Here is an 8828-nt window from a genome sequence, read left to right as displayed (position 1 = left end):
CTGGCCTTCCATAAACAACCTTGCCCGGACTTGTGTCTAGGAGGGTAACTTTCTAGGTGCAATCCCATGGTCATTCATGACCGAAGGGCGTTTTACATTTTACCCTTATATATATATATATATATATATATATATACACATGTACATACATATACATATTTAAACTTAGATAAACATAGATATGTTTCAACCAAAGATTGGCCCAGGCCATGTCTAACTTAATAGCACTACCTAATAGATGTTCATACATGTGTATATATGTGTGCACACACGTGTGTGTGTGCATATGTGTGTAGATGTATCTATACATAAATTTGTTTACATATACATTACTATAAATATAAATATATATATATACATATATATCAGTATACATATACATATATATGTATAGATAAATACACACACATATATGTATTTGTGTGTGTGTGTGTATATATATATATATATATATATATATATATATATATATATGAAGGTGGTTCGCTGGCAGAAACGTTAGTTCGCTGGGTGAAATGCGTAGCCGTATTTCGTCTGCCATTACATTCTGAGTTCAAAATTCTGCCGAGGTCGACTTTGCCTTTCATCCTTTCGGGGTGATAAATTAAGTACCAGTTACGCACTGGGGTCGATGTAATCGACTTAATCCGTTTGTCTGTCCTTGTTTGTCCCCTCTGTGTTTAGTCCTTGGGGTAGTAAGAATATATATTATATATATATAATATATATATATATACTTTGATACTTGATAGGTTTCGGCCATTATTGGCCCAGGCCATATACATATATTTATGTGGTGTATGTGTCTTCCTGTCTGTATTTTTTCCTGCACAATCACTTGACAGCCAATTTCAGTGTTTTTATGTCTCCGTAACTGATTAATTTGGTAAAAGAGAACGATGGAATAAGTACTAAGCTTACAAAAACAAGTGTCCTAGTGTGGGTTTCTTCAACCAAAAGCCCTTAAGACAGTGTGCCAGCAGGACTACTGTCAAATGACAGATATACATAAGTATATATATTTTTAAAAACTGGATCTTTTCCTGTCAAGACTTCCAGATGAACCAACCTCATTGCAGGAAACACACATTGGGATAGCAGCATCAAATTCCCTCATTCACTACATGTCACATAACAGATTTTGCTAACAGCAATGCCCCCACTTGGTTACAGGTCTGAACTGAAACTCATGAAGATATATAATACATATATATAATAGACCTTTATATAAATAAATAACGTGAAATACACGAAGAGAGGAACAAAAAGACAAACAAGTCATTCAAGCATACATTATACATATATATATACATCTTTATATATATATACATCTACATATATATATACATATATATATATCTATATATATATACATACATATATACACATATGTATACATATATATATATATATATATATATATATATATATATATATATATATATATATACATATATATATATATACATATATATATACACATATATATATATTTACTTCATAGATGAGAGTCAAATGTTCTTCATATACGATACAGTTAGTAGTGCCCAAGAGATTTAAACGTGTGTAGGTATAGCAGTAAATACAGGGAAAACAAGTTAGACAGATTAATATGTAAAGTTTATTAAATGCATAAAAAACAAAAAATGTATACATATATACGTATAAAAAGATCCATCTTACACAGAATAGAAATGATATAGAGAATTAAGAGGATGCGGAACAGTATTACAAATCCAACAGCTGTTTCTGAGGGCTTGTTGGTGTATAATATTGTTTGTAGATTGATTCCATCATATGATGAGAGGAAACTCTGTCTTCAAGGAAGAGAATGTTGATTTGAGGCTTTAAAGGAATTTTTTCATCAGTCTAACTTGCTTACTCTACTTTTACCTATATATATATATATATATATTATATATATATATATATAATATATATACATACTGAGAGAAGAGAGAGAGAGAGTGTGTGTGTGTGAGAGAGAGACACTTGCACACACACACGAACACAAACACATACAATCACATTTATTTATAAACCTATACATATAAAAGCGGATTAAGCAACTTTAATAATGAACATCGTATTTATGTGTGTGCATTCCCTTATATCTGTGTGAATATATGAGTATATTTGTTTGTGTGTATGTGTGTGCATTAGGAAGGGCATCCAGCTCTAGAAACCATGCCAAATCTGGCAGTAACACTGGACACATTTCCCCTTGCTTGCAAGCACCTATCAAGCCATTCAACCCATGTTAACATGGAAAACAGATACTATTAAATGATATTGAACTATTTATGTGAGTATATATAAAAATACATGTGTGTGTGTGGTGTGTGTGTGTTTGTCTGTATAATGAAAGAGAAGAGAGAGATAAAATGCCATCAACCATTTGATTCCAAGTTCAGCCCCAGTGTATAGAACCCTGGGCATGTGCCTCCTATTATGGCAGTGGTTCCTAAAGTGGGTGTCAAGGGGGCAGCAGCCCGAAAGAGTGTGAGAAGCACTGTCTAATGTCCTTGGACTAACCAACAACATATGAGTGGATTTGGTTGATGCAAACTAAAAGAAACTGATTATATCTATATCTATATATATATATATATAGTAAGCACTTGGGTTAATTCAATTGACGAAATATTCTTGAAGGCAGTGCCCCTGTAAGGCTGCAGTCTAATGACTAAAGCAAGTAAAAGTAGAACAAAAACATGTGTGTGTGTTGATTTTGTTTGTATTTGTGCATACATGTATATGTCTATATAAAGTCCCTCGTAGAAGAAGTGAGCGAACAACCTGAAAAAAGAAGAGCACATGCAAGAGTGGAGATATGAAATCCCACCACGCAGAAGAAATCAATCATAAAAGAGGTCGATGGGAAGGGTACAAATTTACAGTAGAGATTGAGCATGAAATGCAACAGCATAGCTTGGACACAAAAAGAAGGAAATAAAAAAATATACATGTATATATATATATACACATACATATATGTACGTGAGGAAAATGAATGGGATAAAGAGAGTCTGCCGAATGTTGACCCTACAGAGGGACCAGCTATCCGAGTTGATAGTTCCGTGGTAGCTAAGGCAATTAGAAGCATGAAGACAGGAAAGCCCCAGGCCCATCAGGAATTACTGCAGAGATGCTCAAAATATCTGGCAGTGTCGGCTATAACTAGTCACCCGTATAGTCAACCAGGTGATACAAGAAGGAGTCCATACCCAATGACTGTTGCAGCAGCATACTAGTCAACTGCTACAAAGGTAAAGGTGATGCCCTAGATACAAATAATTACAGAGGTATCAAGCTGTTGGATCAAGTAATGAAGGTTACGGAGAGGGTCATAGCCCAACTAATTAGAGAGAGAGTTAGTTTAGATGAGATGCAGTTTGGGTTCGTGCCAGGGAAAAGTACCACTGATGCTATATTCCTGGTAAGGCAGCGCAGGAGAAATACCTAGCCAAAGATAAGCCCCTGTACCTGGCTTTCGTTGACATGGAGAAAGCTTTTGATAGGGTCCCCGATCCCTTATCTGGTGGTCAATGAGGAAACTAGGGAATAGATGAATGGCTGGTGAGGACTGTGCAAGCCATGTACAGAGATGCCGTAAGTAAGGTTAGGTTGGCAACATGTAACAGAAGAATTCAAAGTAGAGGTTGGGGTCCACCAGGGTTCAGTACTCAGCCCCCTCCTATTATCATAGTACTCCAGGCAATTACGGAGGAATTCAAGACAGGCTGTCCCTGGGAGCTCCTCTACGCTGACGACCTTGCTCTTATTGCTGAGTCACTATCAGAACTGGAGGAGAAGTTCCAGGTGTGGAAGGAGGGTTTAGAATCAAGGGGCTAGAGTCAACTAGCTAAAACCAAAGTACTAATAAGTAGAAAGGTAGACAATCCACAAATACTTCAGGAAGATGGCCCTGCTCGATCTGTAGAAAAGGTGTAGGTAGAAACTCTATAAGATGTACCCAGTGTAAGCTATGGACACATAAGAGGTGCAGCAATGTCAAAGGTAGGCTAACTGGGAAGATAGTTTTTGTATGTGGCAGATGCTCGGGAGCATTAACCTCCGAAAATCTGCAGAAAACAACTTCCGTCACTTTCCAGGGGAAAAAACTAGAAGTAGTTGATAGCTTCCATTATTTAGGTGACCAAGTCAGTAGTGGGGGTGGGTGCGCTGAAAGTGTAACTGCTAGAATAAGAATAGCCTGGGCAAGTTTAGGGAGCTCTTACTCTGCTGGTGACTAAGGCCTCTCGCTCAGAGTAAAAGGCGACTGTATGATGCGTGTGTTACAAACAGCCATGCTACATGGCAGCGAAACATGGGCCGTGACTGCTGAGGGACATGCGTAAGCTCGTGAGGAATGAAGCCAGTATGCTCCAATGGATGTGTAATGTCAGTGTACATACTCGACAGAGCGTTAGCACCTTGAGAGAAATGTGTACCTAAGAAGCATCAGTTGTGGTGTGCAAGAGAGACGATTGCGCTGGTATGGTCATGTGGCGAGAATGGATGAAGATAGGTGTGTGAGAAAGTGCCAATCCCTAGCAGTTGAGGGAACCCGTGGGAGAGGTAGACCCAGGAAAACCTGGGACGAGGTGGTGAAGCACGACCTTCGAACTTTAGGCCTCATGAGGAAAATGACCAGAGACCGAGACCTTTGGAAATATCTGTACGTGAGAAGACCAGGCAGGACAAGTGAGCCCAGCCCACTTATGAATGCCTTTCCTCCCTTGGACACAAAGACGGCTGAGGCAAGCGAAGTCGATATAGAACCTCATCCGACGACAGACACCATGCCAACCCCCCATGCTTGCGAAGACATGTTGGGGCAAGCGAAATCGAAATCGAAACCGAAATGAACCAGCCAGGATCCCTGGCCTGGTGGTACGTAAAAAGCACCATCCGACTCGTGGCCGTGGCACGTAAAATACTCCAATGCGACCGTACGACAGGCACCCATGCCAACTCCTTTGCTTGTGAAGACATGTTGGGGCAAGCGAAATCGAATTGAACCAGCCAGGATCCCTGGTCTGGTGGTACGTAAAAAGCACTATCCGACTCGTGGCGTGGCACGTAAAATACTCCAATGTGACCGTACGACAGGCACCCTTGCCAACCCCCTTTGCTTGTGAAGACATGTTGGGGAAACGAAATCGAAAGCGAATTGAACCAGCCAGGATCCCTGGTCTGGTGGTACGTAAAAAGCACTATCCAACTCGTGGCCGATGCCAGCAACCGCCTCGACTGGCTTCCGTGCCGGTGGCACATTAAATACACCAATCTGACCGTGGCCGTTGCCAGCCCCGCCTGGCACCTGTGCAGGTGGCACGTAAAAAGCACCCACTACACTCACGGAGTGGTTGGCGTTAGGAAGGGCATCCAGCTGAGAAACATTGCCAAATTAGACTGGAGCCTGGTGCAGCCTTCTGGCTTCCCAGAACCCCGGTCGAACCGTCCAACCCATGCTAGCATGGAGAACGGACGTTAACGACGATGATGATGATGATGATATATGTATATACGTACATATATATATATATATTTATATAATACATGTATATATATAATATATATATATGTACGTATATACATATATACATATATGTATATATATATATTATATATTATATATATATATACAAATATATATATATACATACATATATATATACATGATTATATATATATATATATGGCACATACATATATATGTGAATAAATACACACACACACACACATACATATATATATATATATATATATATATATATAATATATATATATATGCAATGTATGATAAAATCTGATTTTAGGAGGAACATTGCACTACTCAGAGCAATCAGAATCTTAAATTCCAATACTTCATTCTGAGTGGTTGGACTAGAGTTAAAATTTTGAGTAGAGCAAATGAAGTTGTGAAGACACAGAAATACAAATTTAGTTAATAATCAACAGCAAGCATATAAAATGCATTTCTATGAAAATTTGCTTAGACAATATACATACTTACAGCTGTTTCGAATGAGCAATCCTATATAAGAATTCTTATTACAGTTTAATTTTTCTAAAATAGATAGAGAAGAAACTTGTCCAGCCTCTGACTTTTTCATTTTAAGGGACTTTTTTTATCACAATATTTACACGCTATTATTTATAGGTTTATGCAGTTCAAGAGTCCCTGTTCTAAAAAAAGAATTATTTTGTGGTCTTTGAAATGTTTCTAAATTCTTATCATCTCCAAAAATAATATATATGTGTATGTGTGTGTGTGTGTGTGTGTGAGTGTGTGTGTGTGTGTGTGTGTTCATATCAAACAATGAGAATGAATGATCACCACTGCATTGGTGGTGGAAAAAATTTTATTTATGGCTTAAGGCTACCTTTGACTTCATGTTAAGGCAGATTTGATAATTGTTAAGTGATTTCTCTCATAACATGAAACCAATGGTAGCCTTAACCCTTAAATAAAGTATACACACACACACATATATATGCATACATATATATATATATATATATATATAAGACAATCTCTCGGGATACATTCAAGTATTTGCACTCCCTTGGATTGGTTTCTGGACTGGCATGATAGCCTAACCTTCCTCTGCACATGTTACCTTGATAGAGAGCCCCAACCCATTGTGGTAAGGTCTGCAAAGTATATATATATATTTATATATATACATGTATATATATAATATATATATATGTACGTATATACATATATACATATATGTATATATATATATATATATATATATATATATACAAATATATATATATACATACATATATATATCATGATTATATATTATATATATATGCACATACATATATATGTGAATAAATACACACCACACACACATACATATATATATATATATATATATATATAATATATATATATATATATGCAATGTATGATAAAATCTGATTTTAGGAGTAACATTGCACTACTCAGAGCAATCAGAATCTTAAATTCCAAATACTTCATTCTTTTGAGCTGGACTAGAGTTAAAATTTTGAGTAGAGCAAATCAATTTGTGAAGACACAGAAATACAAATTTAGTTAATAATCAACAGCAAGCATATAAAATGCATTTCTATGAAAATTTGCTTAGACAATATACATACTTTACAGCTGTTTCGAATGAGCAATCCTATATAAGAATTCTTATTACAGTTTAATTTTTCTAAAATAGATAGAGAAGAAACTTGTCCAGCCTCTGACTTTTTCATTTTAAGGGACTTTTTTTATCACAATATTTACACGCTATTATTTATAGGTTTATGCAGTTCAAGAGTCCCTGTTCTGAAAAAGAATTATTTTGTGGTCTTTGAAATGTTTCTAAATTCTTATCATCTCCAAAAATAATATATATGTGTATGTGTGTGTGTGTGTGTGTGTGTGTGTGTGTGTGTGTGAGTGTGTGTGTGTGTGTGTTCATATCAAACAATGAGAATGAATGATCACCACTGCATTGGTGGAGGAAAAAATTTTATTTATGGCTTAAGGCTACCTTTGACTTCATGTTAAGGCAGAAATTCCTTACTATCTTCCATGTGGCAGATTTGATAATTGTTAAGTGATTTCTCTCATAACATGAAACCAATGGTAGCCTTAACCCTTAAATAAAGTATACACACACACACACATATATATATATATATACATATATATAATAAAGACATTCTCTCGGGATACATTCAAGTATTTGCACTCCCTTGGATTGGTTTCTGGACTGGCATGATAGCCTAACCTTCCTCTGCACATGTTACCTTGATAGAGAGCCCCAACCCATTGTGGTAAGGTCTGCAAAGTATATATATATATTTATATATATATATATATATATATATATATATATATATATATATAATGATAATATATAGATATGTAAATATATATATATGTACATACATATATAAACATATACATATGTATATATATATACATTTACATATATACACCTATATATTCACACACAAAACACTGCCATGTACTGAGCATTGATACTGAAAACATTTTTGTTTTTGATTTTGTAAATATAAAATGAAAAATTTATGGCAATAAACAATTGAAATTCTAAATCTCTCACTGACAGGTACCGGATTTCTGAATTGAAAATCAAAATGGGCAAAACCCAACACTACCACCACCTGTAACAGCTCCATAATTCCCAGCAGCAATGTACCAATAAATAAATAATGAAATAAAACTATGTATTATTTACATATGATGCATTTGTTGTTGTTGTTGTTGTTGTTGTTGTTGTTTGTATTAATGCTATGGAAACTTTGAAGAGAAATAAAATTCAATTGTACTTTTTGAGTGTTGTGCTAATGAAAATACGTGCACTTGTTACACTTCTTTATTATTAATTAATTATTCATTAATTTAATTAACAATAATGAAGTGAACCACATTCAGTGCATGTCTTATTGTTGACAAAATGACTCTCCTAAATTATAATATTGCTTACTTCCTAACATGATTTCTCATTGAGAATTTTGTAAAATAAACCCTAACTTTAAATCATTTTTATTCTTTTAGATAATAATAATAATAATAATAATAATAATAATAATAATAATAATAATAATAATAATAATAATAATAATCATTATCATCATCATCATTTAACGTCTGCTTTCCATGCTGGCATGGGTTCAATGGTTTGACTGAGGGCTGGCAAACCAGAAGCCTACACCAGGCTCCAATCTGATCTGGCAATGTTTCTATGGCTGGATGCCCTTCCTAACACCAACCAGTGTAGTGGGTGCTTTTTATGTGCCACCAACACGAGGGCCAGTCA

At 35.5% G+C, this 8828-nt stretch overlaps 1 long non-coding RNA gene across 1 annotated transcript; it reads left to right on the top strand.

The window, feature by feature from the left end:
• Positions 1 to 1985: 1985 nt before the first annotated feature.
• On the top strand, positions 1986 to 8252 carry LOC118764730. The gene is made up of 2 exons (XR_005000533.1): positions 1986 to 2305; positions 8118 to 8252. It is a non-coding gene; the product is annotated as an uncharacterized LOC118764730 (long non-coding RNA).
• Positions 8253 to 8828: the final 576 nt, after the last annotated feature.

This window comes from Octopus sinensis, linkage group LG9 (assembly GCF_006345805.1).
Source record: "Octopus sinensis linkage group LG9, ASM634580v1, whole genome shotgun sequence".
NCBI classification, from domain to species: Eukaryota; Metazoa; Mollusca; class Cephalopoda; order Octopoda; family Octopodidae; genus Octopus; species Octopus sinensis.
This window is presented reverse-complemented; position numbering and strand designations above follow the sequence as displayed.